General features: G+C 40.3%; 1 pseudogene; it reads left to right on the plus strand.

The window, feature by feature from the left end:
- The first annotated feature begins 629 nt into the window (after positions 1-629).
- LOC119619999 (anaphase-promoting complex subunit 15 pseudogene) lies at positions 630-994 on the plus strand (annotated as a pseudogene).
- The last annotated feature ends 24,559 nt before the right edge of the window (positions 995-25,553 follow it).

Here is a 25,553-nt window from a genome sequence, read left to right on the forward strand (position 1 = left end):
TGGAGCGAAGTGAATCTTGCCAATGTTTTCGGGCCCGGATCTGCAATTTGAAAACTGTTAGCCTTTGGAAAACTCACTAAATGTTCAAGTCTCAATTTTCTTATCTCTAATGAGAAAATTAAAGGTAGCTACTCTGTAGGACTTTTGTGAGGTTTAAGGGAGAATACCAACACTTTTTAAAATCTATGTATCCAAATATATAGAACTTTTACCCTCTGGGTTTCAAGAGGAAAAACTTTAATAAGAAATTCACATTCTTCTCCTAAGAAAGATCTTAGATGTGATGCAACTGTTTGCAGGGACATGAATATCTACAACTTTCTAGAGATTTTCCCATTAGATTAATATATTGAAATAAGCAAAAGCTTTGACATTAACGGCTCTGCTGAGTTGTCTCTCTTTTTCAAAATCAGAATAACAGGATTAGATGATCACATAAAACTGCTTGGGGGTGAGTCCCTGATTCTGGTGGGTTCTTCCACTCAGGCTTGGTGAAGCGCTTCCAGGTCTGCACTGGCTGCAGCCCCTGGTGCGATGAGGACACTGAGGCCCAGAGAGGTTAAGTGACTCGGCCAAGATCAAACAGCTAGTAAGTAGTGGAGCCAGGACTCAAACCCAGTCTAGGAACCATGTCCACTTTGTTTCCTTCAGTCCCCTTTGTGGGACTGAGACACTGTGGTTTAATCTGGATCGACCTTGTGTGGAAGAGACAGAGCTGCAGCAGCAGGAATAGCAGCATTAGACCTGGCTCCAAAGCATCGCAGAGAAAGACAACAACCTGGTTCCCATTGGCAAATCAGCCTCAGAGCACTATGTTGATGAGGAAGAGGAGGATGATAAAGACAATGAGGGTAGTGAAGAGGACTTAGAGGATGATGAGGACATGCAGGACATGAACAAGATGAATGACTACAATTAGTCACCTGATGACAGAGAGATCAATGAAGTGGACATGGAAGGCAAAGAACAGGATCAGGACCAGTGGATGATCTAGATAGACAAGGCAGGGTGCCCTCAGGGAGATTCCAGTCCAGCCCAACCTATGCTGCATCCCAACCCCCAACCCCTGCCCACAGAACAAGCTGATGGCCCCAGTGCCTGAAAGTGCCCTTGGGCACCTCCTCAGCTGCTACCAGGATCTGGTCTCCTTGGCCTCTCCCAGGCCATCAGTCTGCACTTGAAATCCACAGAGCCTGAGCCCACTCCACCTTCCTGGACAGTACCTCACCTCTTGGTTGCCAGGTCTGGTCTCTTTCTACGTTTCTTTAATAAAGACAAAGGAGTGATTTCCTCCCCACATCCACGTCCCCCCCAAAAAAACAACCTACTTGGAACTTGAAAGAAGATCTTAGGAAGAGTATCAGATATTTACCACTAATCAAAATTTGATAAACACCCTGAGAGCACAAGAGAATGTCATCTCATATCAACTTTAATATCTGGTATTTAGTTTTCAATTTTTATTTCCAAGTTGCACTAGATCATTAATTAGTTATGAAGCAATTGAGTCTTATCATAATACCCTAGAAAGAAACAAGTGTAGGAGAATGCAGCACGGCCATATCTTTTTAATTTGGTGGTGAAGTATTAATAATGAATAATAATTGACATTAATGGGTACTCATAAAATAGTTATTATTTTAGCATGTTCTGAATAAAACTTATAATGTGTTCCATTCAATTCTTCTGTATTACTATTCAAGAGCAGCACAAATTATGAAACTGTGTCCTGCATATTTATTTGTTTCTTTTGGCTACTCTTGTCCTCTTAAGAGCTCATTTTTATTGGGACTAAGTTTTTACTCAGCTGTCATAAGCATCCAAAAACCCTTCAAGGGGCAATTCAGACTGGCTTCAGACAGCTATCTTTAGACTATGATCATGTTTTTCTGCCGAGTTTGTAAAATAATAATTCCCAAATGACAATAATGATTGCAATAGCCCAGCTATTCTACAAGCCACAGAACTGTGATAAAACAAAAACAATGAAATAGTACTTCCTCCAATATGTCAAGCATGAGCTTGCTTTCATTGCCCAGGAAGTCATTTGAACCTTGTTTATGCAACAATAAAAGATTATTGAATCCTGCTTTGCGCGTGTATAGCCCGAGTCAAACATCAGTTGGAGCAGTCAGTTCCTGGAATGTCTTCAGTGGAAGGCACCTGAGCACTCACCTGCTCATGTATCCCCCACCACTGCCTGGGTGTTTCTCCCCTCGAGGTGTGATCAGCATCTGCCTGCACGCTTCCCTTGAACACTTCCCAAAGATGTGTCCAGCTGGTTGCTTTCTAAGTTTGAAGGCTTATGAAAGTTCTTAAAAATGGTTCCTAGACTGGACCTTATTCTAGATGTGGCTTGACAGGTGTAGAAAATCGTTGCCTTTCTTTCAGCCAAACGATTCATTCTTGTTAGTGTAGCCTGAAAATGCATTTGTGGGTTTTGCTCACGATGTTATTGTCTTCGAGGGTGTCTGTAATCATCCCTAAATGTAGAGGACCTTTCCTTGTTTTGAAAAACAGTGACATGTTTGTGCACCTAAATCACTCATCATTACTTTGCTTGGTACACGATGAGGGTCAATCATACTGATCTACAAAGTTGGGTCATTTTTTTCCCTTGAGTAAAATTTTCATTGTTTGTTTCTTTCATTAGGGGTATGGAATATCAGGTGTTAAGTTTAGTCAGCCCAGGATTTGATTTCTGGTTTATCTGTTGAGTAGCTAACTATGGGTAATTTACAGGCTTCCCATACTCCTTGCATTTTTTACTTAAAAAATGGATAAATTAGTTTGTGTCTCAAAGGATTGTTGCAATGAAGAAAATTGATAATGAATGTAAAGTGCTTACCGCAATACCTAGGGCATAATAGTTACATAATAAAAGCTGTAATTGCTTCTTTTTCAATTATTCTGGTAGCTTCCAGAGAAAATCAATTTCTTTATACCCAATCTCTGTTCCTATCCTATATTTTTCATGTATTTTGTTCTTTTTCTCTGAATCCTTAGAGTATCTCGTTATCTATTTCATTGATTTAGCTTTTTCTTTATGCCAGTTTGGATCTCTTGCTATCCAGTGCAGGCTTTAATTCTGCTTTTGTAATTTTGGTTTCCTTGAAAGCGATATGGCCTGTATCTCTGAGTTTATGTTTTCACCTCTGCTGGTATTTGCATCTCATTCTGTTATGTTTTCCATTTTCACTTGTTCTCTTGCAGAAAGAGAGACTTTCTGCCTCTTTGTCACAGGAGCCTCCCTTCTCGATTCTAGCAGGAGATGTAATTCTTAAACGTTTTTGTTCTACTTTCTATAGTAAACACTTTTGCTACCAGAAGTTTCCTTTCTTGAGATTTTAAAAGCTCCATGTTCATTTTCTCTTTACTTATTTCCGAAGAAGCAATCAGTCAACCTATGGTATTTGTCAATAGAATGAAAAAAGGGAGTCCCTTAGGCTTCACTGACCTGCTATGCAAAGGCCTGCGCCAGGGATTGCCAAACTTTGTCTGTAAAGGGCCAGAGAGGAAATATTTTAGTCTTTGCTGTTGTGATTATTCATCTCTGCTGATGGAGCATGAAAGCAACCAAAACATGTAAACGAGTGGGCATGGCTCTATCCAGATAAAACTTTATTTGCAAAAACAAGCAGCAGGCCAGACCTGCTCCCGGTTATAGTTCACTGACCCCTGGTCTTGACTGTCAGTTCCTTGAAGGCAAGGAGCCTTTCTGTTTCGTTCACTTCTGTGTCTGAAGCACCCAGGACAGTTCCTAGCTCATCTGAGACCTCAGTAAATACTGATTGAGCAGCTGAATTATTATGATGAGTAGCTGGAAGAGGGAATATGCACTTGCCCTGGCCCTATTTCCTCCATCGTCTTGTGTGGATCCGCTGAAATATCTCAGGGTAGGGTCTGTCTTTCCCCTTGTGGCTGACTTTAGTTGTATTGCAATGGCTAGTTGCATGTGTCAACTGGGCTTGACCAGCTGTTTGGCCAAACACTAGTCTAGATGTTGCTGTGAAGGTGTATTTTAGACATGATTATATTTAAAGCATTCGACTTTAAGTGAATCAGATTATCCTCCATTATGTAGGTAGACCTTATTTATTTGGTTGAAGGCCTTAAGAGCAAAGACTGAGGTCTCTCAAAGAAAAAGACATTCTGCTGCAACAGGGAAATTCCACAGAGTTTCTAATTTTCAAACTCATGACTGCAACATCCAATCTTACCTGAATCTCCAGACTGCCAACTTGCCCTGAAGATTTCCAACTTATCATCCCCTCAAACTGGATGAATCAATTTTTTAAAAAATATATATATATACATATATATGTCATCTATGTATCTGTCATCTATCTATCCATCATTTATCTATCTATCCATGTGTCCTATCTATCTATCTGCCTACCATCTGTCTACTTACCACCTACCTACCTATTATTGGTTCTGTTTCTCCAGATAACTTTTATACATATATTGATGGAATACATGAAATAACACGTCCTCAGTCTGCATTGTGAAGGGCCTGCTTTTGTCTCTGACACCCCTCTCCTTACTTCCATCAATGAGGCCCACACCAGATGCAGGTCCATACTAGATGTGCATGATCTGTCAGGATTCTCCCTGCCCCATTCATTGCCTTACCAAAGCTGCAGTCTCCAGTGAATGTAGACATAGAGCAGTGTGCAACAGATGGAGCAGGGGAGAGGAGGGGAGCCCTTCTGCAGCATGGGACCATATGTGCCAAGGGCAGGCTTGCTCTGTTTTATCTTTTCTTCGCATTCCCTTTTTCTTTCTTCATGGTTCTGTAAAAAGGCCAGAAAGAGAAGCAGAAGGGCCTCCTAGAGAAGTGCCCAGAGCTGGGCTTGGAGGAACATCCCTGTCAGCCCCAGAGCTCCCTCTTCCAGCATATCCAGCCTGCTTGGCTGGGTTCTGCAGGTTAGTAGTGCTCAATGGTCCAACTCATATTCAACTCAGGAGAGAGAGCTTGGGGGTCACACTTGGGCAACCATCCTAGGCCATGTCTCCAATCTAGCTTTCACCAGAGAAACATGAATTCTATAGATTATTAAGCACTGACTTGGCCGCCAAAAAAACATATATATATATATATAGTATTCTCATTTGGAAACCAGTTCTTTTAAGGAATCCTAAAGAGAAGGAGGACCTCCTAACACTTGAGGAAGCCTTCTACAATGTTCTCAGACAAGGAAATTTATCTCCGATCTGGAATCTTCTAATTATCCTTCTTGCTTTTCCGTAATAGTAATGCTCACAACTTTTGCACACATACCCTAACTAGAAGGCTCTGTGAGAGAGATAAATGTCAAAGCATCCCGTTTTATTTACCATCATCTAATAGGTGCCTATCATAGTCCCTGCCTTTGGTAGTAATTGCTATATGAGTACTTATAGTACTTACATGCTATCTAAGTCATTTCTGAATGAATGGATGCATATTTGGCTACGTGGATGGTTCTACTAGGATCTTTCTTTCTGGTAGCATAGTAATTAAGGACATGATGGTACATTTCCATTATTTATTTAAAATGCAACCAGGAGTTAGTGTGATGTAAAAAAGTAGATAGTTTCTTGAACATAACCTTCTTCATCTCCTTTTGGAAAACTGGAGTGTTTGCCTGAGTCTAGAGTTTCACCCCTATCTATCTCACTCACCTATTCATTCTTTTTTTTTTTTCTTTGGTATTTTCTGTAGTGACAGAGTCTTGCCATGTTGCCCAGGCTGGTATTGAACTCTTGGGCTCAAACAATTCTCCGGCCTCATCCTCCTAAAGTGTTGGGATTACAAGTGTGAGCCATCATGCCCGGCCTCCCTCTGGTTTCCTGAGGGTGTGTCTATGTTCATGTCTTCAAATCTTCCTGATACCCTGCGATAGACCCAATCTGAGCATAGGCGTAATTTCTTTGAAGCAATCTAATACTCCTTTACGCTCACTCCTGTGGACTTTAGTTTCCTCTGACTCATGTTTTCCTCTATATCCACTCTGAGGATTATTCACCTACACATTCAAGACACAATAATAAAGAACTGTAAAGCTTTCTTTGTGCTTCATTTAACACTATTTCATCAGCCCCAAGCGCTGAATCTATCTCTATCTCCTTTGCTCCACTTTTTCTGCTTCAAATATAGCTTTCAAAATAGTTTTGCTCACAGAATTTTTGCCAAACTTGCTAAATGTTTCCTGGGATTTACCATCTGGTATACGCTTTGGAGTGAGGAGGAAAAAAAAAAAACATTGAGGAAATATACAATAGGATTACGATTTAGGAGGATAAGGCATAAGTTCCATTTGCCGTTGTGCACAAGGTCCAGTGAGTGACAAAGACCCCCAAGGTCATGGAAACGACAGGATTGGGAAGCCAGCATGAATAGCAGTCATCCAGAAAGCCTGGTATATCTCCTTGCTACCTCAGCTGATCTAGCATTCTAAGTGAGCAAGTAGGAATTATGGGAGGGGATTGGAAGGGAAGGTTACTTTGAAGGGAAGCATCTCTTCCAACCACCCATTCTGCTCAGACTACAACTTCTTTTCATTTTAGAAAAGCATTTCTCTTATTCTGTAGCACATGTATGGCTATAAACAATTAATAACATAGTTTACATTAATTTTGTGCATTTGATGGTTGCAAACTGAAGTATATGCTTTTTGCAAGATGGTGTATTATTTGCTATTGCTGCATGACAAATAACCACCAAGTTAGTGGCTTACAGCAACACCAATTGCTGTCTCACAGTTTCCATGAGTCAGGCATCTGGGAATGGGTTACCTGGGCTCTCTGCTCACTTCTCACCAGGTTGAAACCAAGGTGTCAGCTGAACTGTGTCCCTTTCTCATAGTCATGCTCGCAGTTTCATTCTCAGCTCACAGGGTTGTTGGCAGTATGCATTTCCTCTAGCTGTGTGTTTGAGGTTTCTCCTTTCCTGCTGGTCTTCTCCCAAGACCTTGTTCAGCTAGTAGCTGCCTGAAGTTTGTTGCCACGTGGACCCCATAGGCAGTTTACAACATGGCTGTTTGCTTTCTTCGTTAAGTAGAACAGCTTCTGCTGCTACTTCTTGTCACTTTGAAGGGCTCAGCTGCCTTGATCAGTCCCACCCAGATGATCTTCCTTTTGATTAACTCAGTGCAAGCTGATTAGGGATGGAATCACTGGAGTGGCATCCATCATATTTACTGGTACTGCCTATCCTCAAGTGGAGGGTATTACGTAGGGTATATATACCAGGGGCTGGGAATCTTAGGATGCACCTTAGAATTCTGCCTGCCTCAGGTAACAAAAAGGGGGAAAACAAGATACAGGTCTGATGGGGAAAGCTGATAGGTTTCATCTTGCAAGCCTGGACATGGCTGCCTGGAGAAGGATCGTGAGACTATACCAAGGGCTAGAAGGGAAAGTGCAGCAGGGACCGATGGGAGGTGTTACCTGACCCACACTTGTCTGTTTTGGTCAATGGTATCAACCTATGGACTGTGCCTCTAGAGGTGTAGCAGAGTTATTGCAAGAAGGATTTGCAAGCATATAGGCATCAAAGCAGTTTTTGTAGATTGAATAAATAGTAGATTTTACACACTTGCATAATTTTCACAGATATACTATGGTATATGAGTTTTCTATTGCTGCAGTAACAAATTACCACATACTTAGTGGCTCGAAACAACACAAATTTACCACTCTACAATTCTGGGGGTTAGAAGTCTGAAATGGGTCTCAATGAGTTGAAACCTAACTTTGGCAGGGCTGGTTCTTCCTGGTGGTTCCAGGTAAGAATCTGCTTTTCCATGCCTTTCCAGCCTCTAGGGACTACCTGTGTTCCATGCCCGGTGGCTCCTTCCTCCACCGTCAAAGATGTTAACGTGAAATAATCAAAGGGATCAGAATCCAATTTTAAGGAGTTTATTCAAGAGCAAAGTTTGAATTTGTCCTCTTGGGAAATACAAACTCCAGAGGAATGGAGTCAGTACTCAGAGGTGGGGAGGTCAGGGTTTCACACTCATTTAGACAAATACAAAGAAGTTTACCATGATTACAACACTTTCACATAAGACTGGGTTATGAGTTGCAGTAATTTTGATTTGTTACAGCTTATTCCTTTTAAGGAAAGATATATTTAACAGTCCATGTTAAGTCAGATATCGTGGCTTGTGCCTGTAGTCCCAGCTACTCGAGAGGGTGAAGTAGGATTACTTGAGCCTAGGAGTTCAAGGTTGCAGTGAGCTACGATCACATCTCTGCACTGAGCTACAGAATGAGACCCTGTCTCTAAAAACAAAAAAAAATTAATTTTAAAAAATTCTGTCTTAAGCAATTTGATAGCCATGGGATCTTTTGCACCATCTGGTCTGAGTTGTGTGCAAGAAAAGAAAGAAGGCAGTTAATCTATAATAAAAGGTTAGTAATTAAAAGTGAAGGGGTCTTCTCTCTGGTGTCATTTACTCTTTCATAACATTTTACAAAACAAGGAAAACTTAGGAAGAGGGTTAATTTATCATCAGTGAAGGAAAGGTTACAGCTGCTGGCTGCATGACTCAGATCTCACAATCACATTCCTTCAAGCCTCAAAATAATTTAACGTTCCAACAGCTTCAATTTGATGAATTTATTTTCACAAAGGGCATCACTTCAGTCTCCGCCCCCATCATTATGTCTTCTTTTTCTGACTCTGACCCACTTGCCTCCCTCTGATGAGGACCCCTGTGATTATACTGGTCCGTGCAAATAGTTCAGGATCACCTCCCTTACTTAAAGTCAGCTGATTACAGACTTTAACCACAACTACAAAATATCTTTTGCTATACCAAAATAGCAGCACCTAGGTTGGTGTTTGATTGGATAACTGGAAACTGTAGCCTAACTGCATTGACTTGTAAAACTGAACATCACAGATGGGATGAACAAAATACAAACTTATTTAAAGGTATTGCAGGATTTTTAAGATTATGTACTTTATCAGCTGTGACTCTTACAACTGTGGCCACGGGTGAGTGACCCTGAATTCTTCTGATGCCATTCAATTGTATTCATGCTGTAACAGAATGAACAGGGACACTGATCAATGAGAGAAGAAGAGCATTTCCGGGAAAGGCAGAAGCTCCTGAGACCCTAGAATTCGCCGTCAAGGCACCGAGGACTCATTCACATACGCCAGAATGGGTAGAAGAGAGGAAGGGAAACAGAGATGAGAGGGAGCTGAAGGCAAACTTCACCCAACTTGCCATTTTGTAAAGGTTTGTTCCTCCTTCTGTTGCCTTATCCTACTTTACCGTGAATTTTATTTATTTTGGTCTTAGCTCAAAATGCAACATGAGGCTGTCATCAGAAATTTAATACATTAGCATTCAACGTCTTCTGAAATGTACTGCCTGAAAATCACAAGGAAAATGAGGAGAACAATGATTTTGCCTCCCCTCTACCGAGCAATTAAATGTGATGAATATGTCATACGTAATGGTGAATGTTGGAATTAATAAGCTGAAATGTCGATGCATGACTATTTGTATACTTGACATCTCATAATTACATCATTTATCATAAAAAATCTGGCAATCTTAAATAGAGAGCATTTATAATTAATTTTCTTGCCCTGGAAAGTCCAATTCATTCAACAGTCAAAAAGAGTCAGTGTTAATTTCTTTTCTATCAGCCGCAGGCCACAAGTTAATATATTAAAATCAGAACATTTACAATAACAGACTAATTAAATTATTTCCTCTACTGTAGCAGAAAAATGCATGGTTCTTATGCTGATAATCAGTCACCACAATAAACGCCATTTAATTCTTCTTGAAAGTCAAATTCTTCCTAATGGCAATTTTAAACTGTCAAGTGGGTTGAGAAATTCAGTTTGTTCGAGTAATAAAGAATGTTGACTTTTGCATATCATTATTGTTAATATTCTTTAAGAGAGACTAGTAGGAAACTCATTCAAATAATATTTGCCAATAAATTAGTTTGAGTCATCAACAAATGAATGAAACAGACAAAAGTTATCTCAGTTCTACAGAATAATGAGTGCAGATTTTGAAATGTTTGTGCTGATACACTTTCTCTGACAAATATGATCCAGTAAACAAGGTACATATTTCAAAATAGTAACACAGGGCATGACAGCTTTCCAGTTGAGGGCAAGATCTGGGTCACCAGAAGCAAGAGAAGAAATGTGAGTATTTCTTCTGAATGTTCTGAATGTTCAAAACTCGTTCTGAATGTTCAAAAATACCGCAAAAGAAAATAAGTTGTCTAGAATAGTTGTTCTGAAAACATAAGCAGGAAAAAATTATGACCAAGATGTTGTCTATGGATCAAAGATGTCTAGATGTGTTCTAAAAAGAAAAGGGTGAGTGTGTCAAGAGGCTGATTTTGTGTCTAATAAAGAGATATATCTAATGTAAATGACGAGTTAATGGGTGCAGCACACCAACATGGCACATGTATACATATGTAACAAACCTGCACGTTGTGCACATGTACCCTAGAACTTAAAGTATAATTTTAAAAAATGACATAATGACACAAATCTATTTCAGGTCCCCCAAAAGGAAAGAGAATATATATTTTGGTGGCTCTGGTTTAAGATCCAAAAACTTTCAGGTTATTTCATCACTCTCTGGTAGAAAACAAATGTACCAGATAATTTTGAGGCTACACTGAAAACATTTTCTTCATAAAGATGTAAAAGAGGCTCATCAGAGAAGATGGCTTTTTTTTTTCTTTTTTTGAAACTGAGTTTCACTCTTGTTGCCCAGGCTGGAGCGTAGGCTGCTGTGCAATGGCGCGATCTCGGCTCACCACAACCTCTGCCTCCTGGGTTCAAGTGCTTCTCCTTCCTCAGCCTCTCCCCCTGCAGCTGGGATTACAGACATGCACCACCATACCCGGCTAATTTTTGTATTTTTATTAGAGACGGGGTTTCTCCATGTTGGTCAGGCTGGTCTCGAACTCCTGACCTCAGGTGATCTGCCCACCTTGGCCTCCCAAAGTGCTGGGATTACAGGCGAAGATGGCTTTCTTGATACAGCCAGTACTTGGCAAATTGCCTGGCATATAACAGGTGTTCCCTACACACTGGTGGCACAAGTGTAATTCCTTCCATGATTCATTGTTTATTAATCAATGTCACATGGTAAGCCAGCCAATTTTCCATATATCTCCCTTACGTTGCAACAGCTCTACAATGTTGGTTGTCATCATTGTTAAAATGTTACAGATGGAAAGGCTGACATTCAGAAATGTTCATGAGAGTCAAACAGGCTGGCACTTGGCAAAGAGGGATCTCAATCCAACCACTTTCCTCCACCTCCAGACTCAACACTTCCCAGTTGCCTGCTATGTGTGATGAATGCAGTCATGTGGGAGATCCGTCTGGCTACACTTAAGGAATTTCCAGACAGGCTGCAACGCAGCTAAGTTTCTCTTAAAGGCTATGGAAAATGTTTGCATGTATCTACAGAAAAAAAGGGGAGAAGGAGCAGGAATAGGAGGAGGCAGAGAAATTGAAGAAGAAAAATTGGAATTAGAAAAAATTAGAATTACAAGAAGACAAAGATGATGAAGAAGAATTAGAAAACAAAAGAAGGAAAAGGAGTAGAAGGAGAAAAATTGGAATGAGTAGAGAAAGAGGAAAGGGAGAGAGAAGGAGAAGGAAGAGGAAGAAGAAAGAGGAGGAGAAGGAGGAGGAGGAGGAGGAGGAAGAGGAGAAACAACATTAACTTATGGTAAGAGACATCCAACTAAAACCAAGAAACAGTATCTTATTTTGAGCGATAATAAAAAAGAACTCCTTAAGGCAGGTATGCAATTTTTAGTTCCCTTAAAATCTTTGACAAGACAGAAGGAATTTAATACTCCTCGAATATTTACTATATGCAGATGACTTTACTGAAGCATCTAATTTAATCCTCTTATAATCCTGTAAGGCAACTATTCTTATTTACATCTTATGGATGAAAACAATTTGCATTCATAGGAGGTAAAGTCATCCTTTTACCAATGAACAGAGCCAAGGTTTGAGGCAGGGAAGACACAGACAGCGGAACTCCAAAGGAATGGCTATGGGACCAATCAGGAGTGACTGGAGTTGGGGCATTAGCTGTGCTGCTGTGTCTCTATCCAGTGGCTGGAATCATGGATTAGGAGCGTGCCATAACGCGTTGCAAGGAATGACCATCAAGAACAGAGTTTTTGTTTTTTAAGACGGAGTTTCGCTCTTGTCACCCAGGCTGGAGTGCAACGGCGCGATCTCAGCTCACTGCAACCTCCTTCTCCTGGGTTCAAGCGATTCTCCTGCCTCAGCCACCCGGGAGCAGTCTTTAGAGGACAATGCTAGGTCCTCTCACAGGAGCCCGGAAGATTCTCCTCTTGCCAATGTGGCTGCTAAAAATCCTACGCTTGTGGCTCTTCCCCAGAAACACTGCCGTGCCTTGGAATTTAGTTCCTCTCCACCCCCAGGGAGGACCCGTGACAAAGCATTCACAGCTGCACCGAGTTGAGAGGGATGGATGGAATCCAGCTCTTTTGCTTTGGGTGGGGCCAACTCTGAAGCCCAACTCACACTCCAGAGTCAGCCTCTGCAGGACTGTATCTGAAACCACACCCTTGCTTGGTTTCCCTCACCTGCTTCACCCACTGCCTTACGGAGTTATCCGCATACTTCTTTGGGTGGTTTTGTTGTTGTTGTTGTTGTTGTTGTTGTTTTGCTTTGTTGTTTGCGACGGGGTCTCGCCCTGTCGCCCGGGCTGGAGCGCAGGGGTGCAATCTCGGCTCACTGCAACCTCTGCCTCCTGGGTTCAAGAGATTCTCCTGTCTCAGCCTCCCGTAGCTGGGATTACGGGTGTGTGCCAACACGCCCGGCTAATTTCTTTATTTTTAGTAGAGATGGGGTTTCACCATGGTGGCCAGGCTGGTCTTGGACTTCTGACCTCAAGTCATCTGCCCTCCTCGGCCTCTCAAGGTGCTAGGATTACTGGAGTGAGCCACCACCCCCAGCCAGCATACTTCTTTATTAAGTAACTTGCATACCAGTTCTCGTATCAAGGCTAGCTTCTGGAAATCTGAACTTGGACATATCCACATAGCTCATTATTGTTATTATTATCGTTTTTTGTTTTTGTTTTTGTTTTTTGAGTTAGAGTTTTGCTCTGTCGCCCAGGCTGGAGTGCAGTGGCGCGATCTTAGCTCACTGCAACCTTCACCTCCCGGGTTCAAGCGATTCTCCTGCCTTAGCCTCCTGAGTAACTGGGATTAGCACATTAATATTTAAAAAATAAAATCCACTTGCACAAAGATTATGTACATTTTGATTTTGAGATTATTATTCATTTAAATTTTATCGTTCCCTTTTTGTATTTTGGAGGCAATACTTTGTTCCAGGATGTAAACATTTTTACAGGTGCTTGAATTGCTTGTGTAAACACTGGGCATCTTGCTCATCAGGCATAACAAAAAAAAAACAAGCTTTCTACAAATAGTTGAAATTCTGGATGTCCAATGTGTGAACTACCACAATCCCCCTGAAGAGTCTAATCTACCCTTTGCAAGTCTCCCGTTAACTCAGAGCTGGCATTATGGGTGGGCCACACAGATGGCTCTATGTTAAACAAAATCTGAAGCCATGGCAGCACTGAGTTAAGACTTTTAGAGATTTATTTCTTCAGGTATCTTAATCTTAAAGGTATAGAAGATAGGTTAGAGAGCACATATTGCAATGAGGCTGATCTCTTGGAGCTAGGACAACAAAGTGAAAAAAAGAGAGATTCTTTTTTTTTTTTTTTTTTTTTAATTTATTTATTATTATTAAACTTCAAGTTGTAGGGTACATGTGCACAACGTGCAGGTTTGCTACATATGTATACTTGTGCCATGTTGGTGTGCTGCACCCATCAACTCGTCATTTACATCAGGTATAACTCCCAATGCAATCCCTCCCCCCTCCCCCCTCCCCATGATAGGCCCCGGTGTGTGATGTTCCCCTTCCCGAGTCCAAGTGATCTCATTGTTCAGTTCCCACCTACGAGTGAGAACATGCGGTGTTTGGTTTTCTGTTCTTGTGATAGTTTGCTAAGAATGATGGTTTCCAGCTGCATCCATGTCCCTACAAAGGACACAAACTCATCCTTTTTTATGGCTGCATAGTATTCCATGGTGTATATGTGCCACATTTTCTTAATCCAATCTGTCACTGATGGACATTTGGGTTGATTCCAAGTCTTTGCTATTGTGAATAGTGCTGCAATAAACATACGTGTGCATGTGTCCTTATAGCAGCATAATTTATAATCCTTTGGGTATATACCCAGTAATGGGATGGCTGGGTCATATGGTACATCTAGTTCTAGATCCTTGAGGAATCGCCATACTGTTTTCCATAATGGTTGAACTAGTTTACACTCCCACCAACAGTGTAAAAGTGTTCCTATTTCTCCACATCCTCTCCAGCACCTGTTGTTTCCTGACTTTTGAATGATCGCCATTCTAACTGGTGTGAGATGGTATCTCATTGTGGTTTTGATTTGCATTTCTCTGATGGCCAGTGATGATGAGCATTTTTTCATGTGTCTGTTGGCTGTATGAATGTCTTCTTTTGAGAAATGTCTGTTCATATCCTTTGCCCACTTTTGGATGGGGTTGTTTGTTTTTTTCTTGTAAATTTGTTTGAGTTCTTTGTAGGTTCTGGATATTAGCCCTTTGTCAGATGAGTAGATTGCAAAAATTTTCTCCCATTCTGTAGGTTGCCTGCTCACTCTGATGGTAGTTTCTTTTGCTGTGCAGAAGCTCTTTAGTTTGATGAGATCCCATTTGTCAATTTTGGCTTTTGCTGCCGTTGCTTTTGGTGTTTTAGACATGAAGTCTTTGCCCATGCCTATGTCCTGAATGGTACTACCTAGGTTTTCCTCTAGGATTTTTATGGTATTAGGTCTAACATTTAAGTCTCTAATCCATCTTGAACTGCCATTCACAATGGCTTCAAAGAGAATAAAATACCTAGGAATCCAACTTACAAGGGATGTAAAGGACCTCTTCAAGGAGAACTACAAACCACTGCTCAGTGAAATCAAAGAGGACACAAACAAATGGAAGAACATACCATGCTCATGGATAGGAAGAATCAATATCGTGAAAATGGCCATACTGCCCAAGGTAATTTATAGATTCAATGCCATCCCCATCAAGCTACCAATGAGCTTCTTCACAGAATTGGAAAAAACTGCTTTAAAGTTCATATGGAACCAAAAAAGAGCCCGCATCTCCAAGACAATCCTAAGTCAAAAGAACAAAGCTGGAGGCATCACGCTACCTGACTTCAAACTATACTACAAGGCTACAGTAACCAAAACAGCATGGTACTGGTACCAAAACAGAGATATAGACCAATGGAACAGAACAGAGTCCTCAGAAATAATACCACACATCTACAGCCATCTGATCTTTGACAAACCTGAGAGAAACAAGAAATGGGGAAAGGATTCCCTATTTAATAAATGGTGCTGGGAAAACTGGCTAGCCATAAGTAGAAAGCTGAAACTGGATCCTTTCCTTACTCCTTATACGAAAATTAATTCAAAAAGAGAGATTCTTTAAAGGCAGTATGTCAAAAATAAACCACCTGATGTTTCTCTAGGAAGTCTAACTAGACCGATCAGCAGTGAGAGCAAAAATTTTCTGGAATTCTACCATCTGCACTGTTCCACACTCTATTAAACAACCCAGGTTCCACTATTTAATGTAAACGAGGTGGCTTCAGATCAAGCTGACTTCTTAAACCAACAGAAAAGAGTATCTATTCCTCTTTTTCTCATTTATTGAAGAAAAAAAAAAAAGGTCATATTGAAGCAGCATCTGAACTTACATTATTCAGCAGGGGCCCTTGAGAATGTCTTCTTGAAACCATATTGCAAAATCTTAAACCTAACTCAGTTACAATTTTGCTGGCAAGAGAAGGTAAAGCCCTTCCTCCATTTTCGTCACATTTTCCACCATGCAACTTTTGCAGATTCTTGCCAGGCACACAAGGCATACACAGTAAACACACAGATGCAAGCGTGCTTGCACGAACGTGCGTGCACACACACACACCAGATTAAAATCAATCATTACCAGCTTATTGTAATAGTTGACACTTCAAACTCCAGTTGTAGAAGGTTTGACTTTGAGGAAGAAGTTGTTCTGGCAACTCTTGTTAAAATGACTAGACAAATTGTCTATTTCATTTCTATGCTAGAACCACAACCAATGCATTTGTACAATAACAGCTCTTGTGCTAGTCTGACATGGCTACAAGTTATAATTTTGAGAATTACTGCTAATCACAAGAGGGCCATTCCTTTTAATAATCTTGAAATTCTTTAGAATGTGTTAACTCTGTTTTAAGTCACCAGTGTTCTTCCTGTGTGTAAGGAATATATTATGGAATGAAATGCACAGTAGTAAACCTTATTGGGCTCTGAACATTTAACGCTAGTGCACACAGAGGGAAGGGAGCCAATATTAACTGCCTTCTAATTATGTCTGCATTTTAGAAAGGGGGAAATTTTGGGGGAACAGAATATGAATAGATGTGAGACATATTTTTAAAAGAATTAGGAAAACAGATGTTTTGATACAAACTTGGATACTCCCTATATTAGGCCACCATTGAAAACTCCCTACATTTAGCCACCAATAAATACCATATGTCCTTAAATCAAAGATAAAGACTTTATTTTATCTTTTTTTCTGTCTACATTTTATTATTTTAAAAACCAGAATGCATGTTACCTTCAATTTAAGGGAGTAGTATTTCTTCTTCCTAAAAATCTTCATTACTAGATTTTTGCTATGATTTATGAAGAATGATGTCTCAGAATTAATGGGGTACATGGACATGTTGAGAGCTATGCTGAGAATTATGTATCAGTGGCCTATTGCTGTTATAAATAATTGCCACAAATGTAGCACTTGTACATAACACATGTATTATCTCATGTGTACTGTCTCACAGTTCTGTAAGAGAGGAGTTTGACGTGGATCTCAGTAAAATCAAGGTGTTGGCTGAGCTAAGCTCTTTCCTAAAGACTCTGGAGAAGAATTCACTTTCAGGCTTGTGCAAATGGGTGGCAGAATTCAGTTCTTTGATGAGTTCTGAGGCCTCCGTCTCCTTATTGACTATCAGACCCGGTCATTCTCAGCTTCTAGAGGCCACCCTCATTCCCTGGCCCATGGTGCCTTCCATCTTCAAAGCCAGCAAAGGTAAGGTGTGTCCTTTTCATCTTTCATCTCTCTGACTCTCTTCTGCTGCATCTTTGTGACCCAAGCTAGGAAAGGTTCTCTGCTTTTTAAGGGCTCATGTGATCAATTTGGGCCCATCCAATAATCCAGGATAATCCCCCCATCTCAAGATCCTTAATTTAATCATGTCTGCAAAGTCCCTTTGGTCATGTAACCTAGTGTATTCCTAGGTTCCAGGAATTAGGACCTGGACATATTTGGAGCTATTATTCCGCTGACCACAAACCACAACGCGTCTTGTATGAACTAAAGGCCTCCAAAGCCGCAGTGTGGAGCCAGAATAGCAGGCGGTGAAAGCCACTATACACAACAATGAAACAGCCAGTGTTTGTGCAGGTTGGCTTTGGAAAGAGGTTTTTGACCTTGTGATAGGGAGAAATACTGTCACTCTTTTAAACACACGGTAGACACACCTGTGTGTATGGCCATAAAGAGGATTTCTGCATATTGAAAGAATGCATGCTAATGTTACAAATAAACAAATTTGGACTGCTCTACATCTGGCATTTTATGGGTGCCTGTTAGCAGTTGATGGAATTGGCTCTAGTATGTAGATAAAATGTCTTACTGGCTTTCTAGTGAAGCCCCTCAGCAAGTTATTCCCTAACTTTCACTTCATTTAACAACAACAAAGTACTAATTTTCCAGAGAGAGATTGGCACGTATTTCCAGACAATTGAACATTCTTTTATGACCCTTTCATTAAATAATTGGCATAAAAATGTAGTTCCTTGTTGGGTCAGTGAAGTGTAATAAAGTTCTAAAATCTAATAATCTTTTGGAAATACTACTGTTATTTCCATTTTACAGAAAATACCACTGTTTTAATGAGCTATATCATTTTTTCTTCAATATTGGTGTGGTGGATGGGGCTCCATGGGGCAGCATACTTAGTTTAAAGGCCATTCTGTGACTCCATAAGAACCAAAGAAAATGGAAGAAGAAATATCTGTTTGACAGCGGCAGGAGCTGATTCCTATGAGGAAAACTGGATCGTAAATTTCCACATACCTGGTTTTACGGGCTATGCACTAGAAACACGAAAGAATTTTTTATAACTCAAATTCACAAATAGCATACATTATTTTACACGAGGCATATTAGTTATATGAATGAGTCAGCTATTACCTCCTTAAGTGAAAGACTTTGAATAAATGACTACAACACTTATTGAAAGGCTCCATCTACTTAAACCTGCTTAAATTCACTTTTTCAACCATTTAAGCTCATTACAATCGAACACCATTTCAACTGAGTATTTCAAATGGCACTGGCTATTTCAGAAGACAAGCTGTGATTTTCAGCTGAATTGAGCAAGAGTCCAAAAGTAAGAAAATCCTGCCTTTCAACAATTTCCCCAGTCTTCAGAGAGTCGTTTTCATTTTCATTGAAAATCCTTCACAAAATTTTACAGGACCAAAAATAATATTATTTACATTATGCAGCTTAAAAAGTGTAACAATAGACTCTCTATTCCACCTCATTACAAGAAAATTTAAGCAGAGATTATTGCATTTCTATAGGTACCATGACTTGGTCCAGTGGCTAAATTGTTCACCTAACAGAGTGCAGGGATAAAAGTTCTCAGCACCTGCTATTGGGAAATATGACTCCTGAATTCTTCAGATGAAAAGTAATCAATACTGACACCTATTTTTACTGCATTTGAATATGACATGCAAACCTCTCTGATCACATGCTGGCCAGGCTGCCATGAAATTTAAACCTCTCAGTTCTGTGTGGGTTTCCTCTCTGCTTATGGTTAGAAATGCATTTTCCTTTCAACCCCTGACTTCTCAGGCTGATTTTTTTCTCTCATTTTCCCTATAGGCAGTACTGCCCCTTACAATCATGTACATGTGCATATGTATACATATCTACATATATGAATGTATAACTTCAATATATATTTTTAAAATAGCTGGGCATGGTGGCGCATGCCTGGTCTCAGCTACTTGGGAGGCTACAGTAGGAGAATCACTTGAGCCCAGGAGTTGGAGGCTGCAGTGAGCTATGATCATGTCACTGAACTACAGCCGGGGTGACAGAGCCAGACCCCGGTCTCAGAAAAAAAGTAATGATACAACAAATATATATATAATGTATATATATATTTTATATATATATATAAGGTGCTTGGGATTAAATTATTCATACTTGAGTAATGTATGGATCTCATTTGAAGTTTAAAAAAGAATTTCCTCATTAACTTCAGTCCAGCATTAAATTATTTTTATTGTAGAGAAAATTTTGTTTAGGTGAACACCTAAGCATTGCCACTAAGCATCCCTTTCCAAGCAGTGGGATCCAGCCCCTAATCTTTGCATCTCTTTGTAAATTGCAAGTACAAGTTAGGTGTGCAAACTGTGCCTTGGCCAGACAGGTTCCATTGACTTCCCTCTCCACCTTTGGAAAAGCCAGCTTTGCTGCCATTTTGTGATTCAATTCTTTTGTTCCAGGTACATTTGTGCTGTTTTGACTTTTCCGGTGAATGGGTTCTAACATCTGTCTGGTTCTTTCATTGATGAATGACTCAAATAAAGTCATGAACACATGTTAACTTTTATATATGCATGGAGTCATGATTTTACCCTTTCTGAAAATTATCTTTTAACAGCACTATATTTAAATGTGTATAAATATGTAAGTAGGTGGGTATATTTTTTGTGTGTGCCATATGTTTTTAACCTATATAAGCCATAAAAGTAAACATCCAAATTAAGCACAGACCAAATTCTAAAGTGCATAAATTTTTTAAATTTTTATTAATGAGTTTATAATAGTGTGTTAGGCTTAAATTTAAAACAACTTTGTGTATTTAGAGGGTGCATAACCCATAAAATTAAATAAAGTTGATAACATTAATTTCAAGTGATGAAGTTGCCACAATTGGGTTGGGGAGTAAGAAGATGATTTTTCGTGATTCAAGTTTTACTGCCATTGACTTGGCTTTGACTTTGAACATCATGAACCATCATTTGAACTGTGGTCTCTGCCATGATTACATTTCCTTTCTGAATGGTGAATGCACTCAACCGTCAATGTAGTATTTGAAGGCATAATCAATGTAAGAGGTCACCATGAGATAAATTAACAAATTAAAAATCTTAATTTAAGGAAGTATTTTTCCATGTGCTTTTGAAATGACTACACTTTCTGCCAATGAAGGCTTGCATGAATAAGGATCAGATCCGGCAGGACTTCTGCTGACTGGAGGGAGACAGGTGCAGGGTGCTGCCAGGTCGGCATGCCCATATCACTCCATCTGCTGAGATGACTGAAGCCTAGTCTGGCTTGTCCTATTAAAATTGCTGCAAAGTCTTCATTTGCACATTACATAATGACATCATTAGCCTTCTGTTGGTTCATAGCCATTACTTATGTATTAAATTGGCCTCTGTTCTTTTACACCACAGTGCAAGACAACTGAAGAACTATATTATTATTCTATGGCACTGAACAAACATTTAGAATTTAAATAATGCTTTTATTAGTATATATATATTTTTTGTTTTTACATGGTATACTCAGTATTATATGTAACATAAAAGATTACATAGTTTAGTTACTAGTTATACATATTCTTCTATGATTTCAATTTCACATTATCATAAAAACTGAAGTTGTCAAATTTCTGCATTTTGCAATTTTTTAATAAATTTTTTAAAGTAGAAAATTAGTGTGTTTTTAAAATTTCCTTCTACAATTTGGTCTACAACCGCTTGGTTTTTTGAAGCATATGTAAGCAATTATTTAAGTAAAGTATAACTGTTTAATACCATATGTTGTCTTAAATATATCTTAAAATAATTTTCCATTGAGTGGGCTGATATAGCCTTTACACTGATTCACCCCTCCGTTCTATTTTCCATAAAACCAGGCTTTGAGCTCTGCTCTGGGCTACTGTCACAGCTGCCTAATTGATTTCATCTTTCCTCCAAGCTCTCTTTCTAAGGAAAATAAATTTTAAAGTATCCAAAGGTCTGCATTACTTATTCATGAAATAATCTGTATTTTTAAGGCATATTTATCATATCATTTCCATATGTCCAGCCGGTTCTATGATCAGCAAAGAACCTTGAATTCAGATTTTTAAGGAATTTTCCTTTTAATAATAGACATAAACAACACCCAACAACGCATGATGCATGCCTTGGAGCATGCATGATGTTAAGAGACCCCGATGATGGCATGGAACCCCATCTAGCTGTGACATCTGGCCTGAGGGTGAGAAACCAGGAGAGTTACATTGTGGAAGGGGGCAAGCTGCAAAGGTGCTCCAGGCAGAAGGAACAGCACCTGCAAAAACCCAGAGGCAAGCATGCGCTCAGCGGTTTTAGTGAATGGCAGCCACACTTTTAATTCTGGAGCTTAAAGATTGTGAAGTGGATGTGGAGCAGAACGTCACAAGGAGAAAGCTGGAGGGTGGACCCTGAAGGACATTGTAGGTCACATCTAAGAACTAGGGCTTTATCCTTAAGGCAAAGGGAAGCCACCGAAAGGTTTCTGTTTCAGGCAGAAGAGAAAACATGGTTAAGATCACCATTTAAAGAGAAGGCTCGTGCTGCTCTGAGGAGAGTGGTTAAAAATGGGGGCGACAAGTGAGGAGCATTTCCAGGAATGCCAGAGGAATGGCCTGGATCAGAGCTCTGCAGAGCAGGTGGTTCAGCATGATCGGGACTTCTGTGCTTTTAGGATGGGGCACTGGGAGAAAGGGTGTTTAGGAATCGACCCTGCAGTGGGTGGGGATAGTTTCTCCTGGGTTATAACACCCAGAGGAGGGGCAAGTTGGGAAGAAGATGGTAAGTTCAACTGAGCATGTTGGGTTTGAAGGGTCTGTGTCATGTTCACATGAGGTTCCAATGAGCTGTTGGTTCTCCAGGTCTGAAGCACAAGAGACACACATGAAGAAGGCTATTGATGTCCAGAAGCAGCTGGGAGATTCTAAAACAGGGGCCAGGAAACTTTTCCTCCAAAAGGTCTGATAGAAAATCTTTTAGGGTTTGTGGGCTGTATGGTCTCTGTTGCAGCTACTACTCAGCTCTGCTGTGGTGGCCTGAAAGCAGCCACAGAAATACTTCAGTGTGTGGGCGGAGGGTGGTGGTATGCCAATACAAGTTGACTTACAGAAACAGGCGGTGGTCCAGATCTGGCCAGTGGGTTGTGGATTGCCAATGTCTTTCATAAACCATACATTGAAGACATGGGCAGATCTGTGAGGAATATGAGTACTTGCAAACATGCTTCTGAGAGGTCAGAGTATAAGAATCTCCTGGCACCTTGCTTCACATGCAGAGATTTCCAACCCCTACATCTTCTACAGTGCAGGAGAACACACAGACCAGTCTGAATTTAGGGGATGGACAGAGAACACGAGCAGAAAGGAAAATTGGAGAGGGGCCTTCCTGGAAACCAGGTTGAAGGGGTTCAGCTGTATCCAGCACCCTTAAACTGCCAAGTACGATATGGATGACACCATGCCCACTGGCTATAGCAAGAAGAAAGCTTTGATTAAGTGGTGGGTGAAGAAATAGGCCTACGGTGGGTTATGAAGCACAGGGGCAATGAAGATGGAAAACAGTGACTGTAAACGGCTTTTAAATAAGGGGAGAGGAAACATGGTTTTTAATTGGAGTAGGAGAGCCAGGAATTTTTGTTTAACATAGACGAGACACTGCCATATTTAAGTGCTCATGACCAGAAGCGAGTAGAGGCTGGGTGTCGTGGTGCACGCCTGTAATCCCAGTGTTTTGGGAAGCTGAGGCAGGAGGATTGCATGAGGCCAGGAATTCGAGACCAGCCTGGGAAACATACCAAGACCCTGCCTCTGCAATTTTTTTTTTAATTAGCCAGGTCTCATGGCTCACTCCTACACTCCCAGGTACAGAAGAGGTTGAAGTGGGAGGATTTCTTGAGCCCAGTAGTTTTAGGCTGTGGTGAGTCATGATTGCTCCACTGCCCTGCAGCCTGGGTGACAGAGTGAGACTGTCTCAAAAAAAATTTTTTTTTAAAGTCAGTAGAGAGGAGACTTGAGCAATGCAGGAGAGACAGAAGGGATGCTGACAAGGTCACAGTTTGGCTCTTATGGGAAAAAGCATACTTATAAAAAGAGAATAAAAGTAAATTGTGCAGATGCTGGTAAAGTTAGAGGTAAGAAGATAAAGTCATTCCAATTGATGACTTCTATTGTTCCCATAAGCAAGGCTTCTTTTCATCTGCTGAGGGTAAGTGGGGTGGGTCCTGGGCTGGTGGCCCCAAAGAGAATGAGGAGGTTCTGCTGTAGACAGTGAGAGAATAAAGCAGGATGGAAAGAGGAGGGTTTGCGGGCAGGGCTCTGCCCCCAGACTCAAGTCTAATGCCTCGGATGAGCCTTTTATTAACCTCTCCTGAGTGGTTTTCGCTTTCATTCATTCAGTATAAAAATATGCATGGCGTGCTCATTGTGTGCCTGGCTACCACAAGCTGAGGATGCAAAGACCAACTGAACGCCACCGTTGCTGTCAGGGAGATGTGTCATGAAAGAAGAGTGTTGTCACACCTGTAGTAAAAGATAAGCCAGAGCTTTGCCCAGAGAGGCAGGCGAACATGGGGGAGGGAGGATGGAAGTCTTTGACCCTTTGCACGCACACCCTGCACACCCGGCCAGAAGTGGGCAGACATTCCCAGATATACCCTGCTCCTCACGCCCCTCGATGAGTTAAAAGTTGTATCCATCTCAAGAAGCCTAACCCAAACCTTTATGTGTCTTTCTTCTCCTGTGAAGCACCTGGTGTGTTGAATCCCAAAAAAGCATCCTCTGTACTTCCCAGTCCAGCCTTTTATCATGGGGCAAATGAGATTAGAGGTGGCAAGAGGATGCTGATTCCAAGGAAAACAAAAACCAATAAAGAAAATCATCTAAGAAAACTGCTGTAAGTCCTCATTGCTGCATGACATTTTCTTATTGGAAATGAATGATCCTGAGTCCATTATGATGACAAAAACAGGAACAAGCAACAGAGAAACTAGAAGCTAAATCTATCCTGCATAGAATCACTTAATTCTCATATCCTCCTGTCAAATAACGTTCAACACTTCTACTCACAACAAGGATATCAAATCAATTACATGAATTGATAGTCCCTTTCCAGGACCATAAGTTTCATGAATAATAGAGATGTATCTTAAATCAAAAGATCGTTTTCTGTTCCCCAGACTCACAAGGTAAAACCATTATACATAATGGATCAAATTAATTGAATTATTACCTGTAACATTACCAGAAATGGTTTGCACAGAGTGAACTATAATCATTGTCAGTGGGATTAATTGCATTGATTCTATGTTCATTTTTGAAAGAAAGCTACACAACATTAATTTTTGAGATAATCTGTAAATGCATAGGGAATCAGAACTATCCACTTGGCTGGTTGTTCCAAACTCTGTCCTAAGCAATTATTCAAATATTCATATACAACAGGTGAAGTTTATGTCCTTCACAGGCTGAAATGTCCTGAAGTCCCATTTCACTGCACAAGCTAGCAATTCCTGGAGCCCATCACACCGGCCACAGTCAGTAGTTCAGGAATGGTGTATAAATCCAACCAAGTCCTTCACAAATCTCTGCCTCCCATTCAAGAGAATGAGAAAAATGCCTGCATCTTCAGGTTCACGGGGTTGGAAGTATTTGATACTATTTCTCCCAGCCAGTAGGGCAGCTTCAATATTACCTCCTACAAGAGCATTCATCACACACACTAAGTAGCCTTTATTCTGCAATCTCAGCAATTATTTTTGTCCTTGTAATGTGCTTTATTTTTATAACACTTAGTAGAAATTATACTGTTATTAATTTTCTTCTTTATTGACCTGATTCTCCCTCTGCAATGTGACCCTTGTGATATCTGGAAATTCGTTCTGTTTTCTTTCTTTCTTCACTTAACCTTGGCAGCTAAAACTGTGTGTGGTTCCTAACAACTTGAGATATTTTTTAAGGAAAGAAGGAATTCCTGAAACAATTCTGTGATGTTTTATTTTCCATACTTCATTATTATAATATTAAAAGTAAAATTACTTTAAGATACGGTATGATAGGTAACAGGTAATATAGATTAAGTCTACCCTCATTAATTGCTGCTTGGAGTGTGCAGTGGTACAATCACTTTGGAAAAGTGTTAGTTTCTAACAAAATTTCCATGTGATCCAGAAATCCTACTTGTAGGTACACATTCAAAAGAAAAGAATGTTCACATCTACAAAGAAACTTATGCAAAAAGCTCATAATCACTTTATTTATAATAACC

Source organism: Chlorocebus sabaeus, chromosome X (genome assembly GCF_047675955.1).
Source record: "Chlorocebus sabaeus isolate Y175 chromosome X, mChlSab1.0.hap1, whole genome shotgun sequence".
NCBI classification, from domain to species: domain Eukaryota; kingdom Metazoa; phylum Chordata; class Mammalia; order Primates; family Cercopithecidae; genus Chlorocebus; species Chlorocebus sabaeus.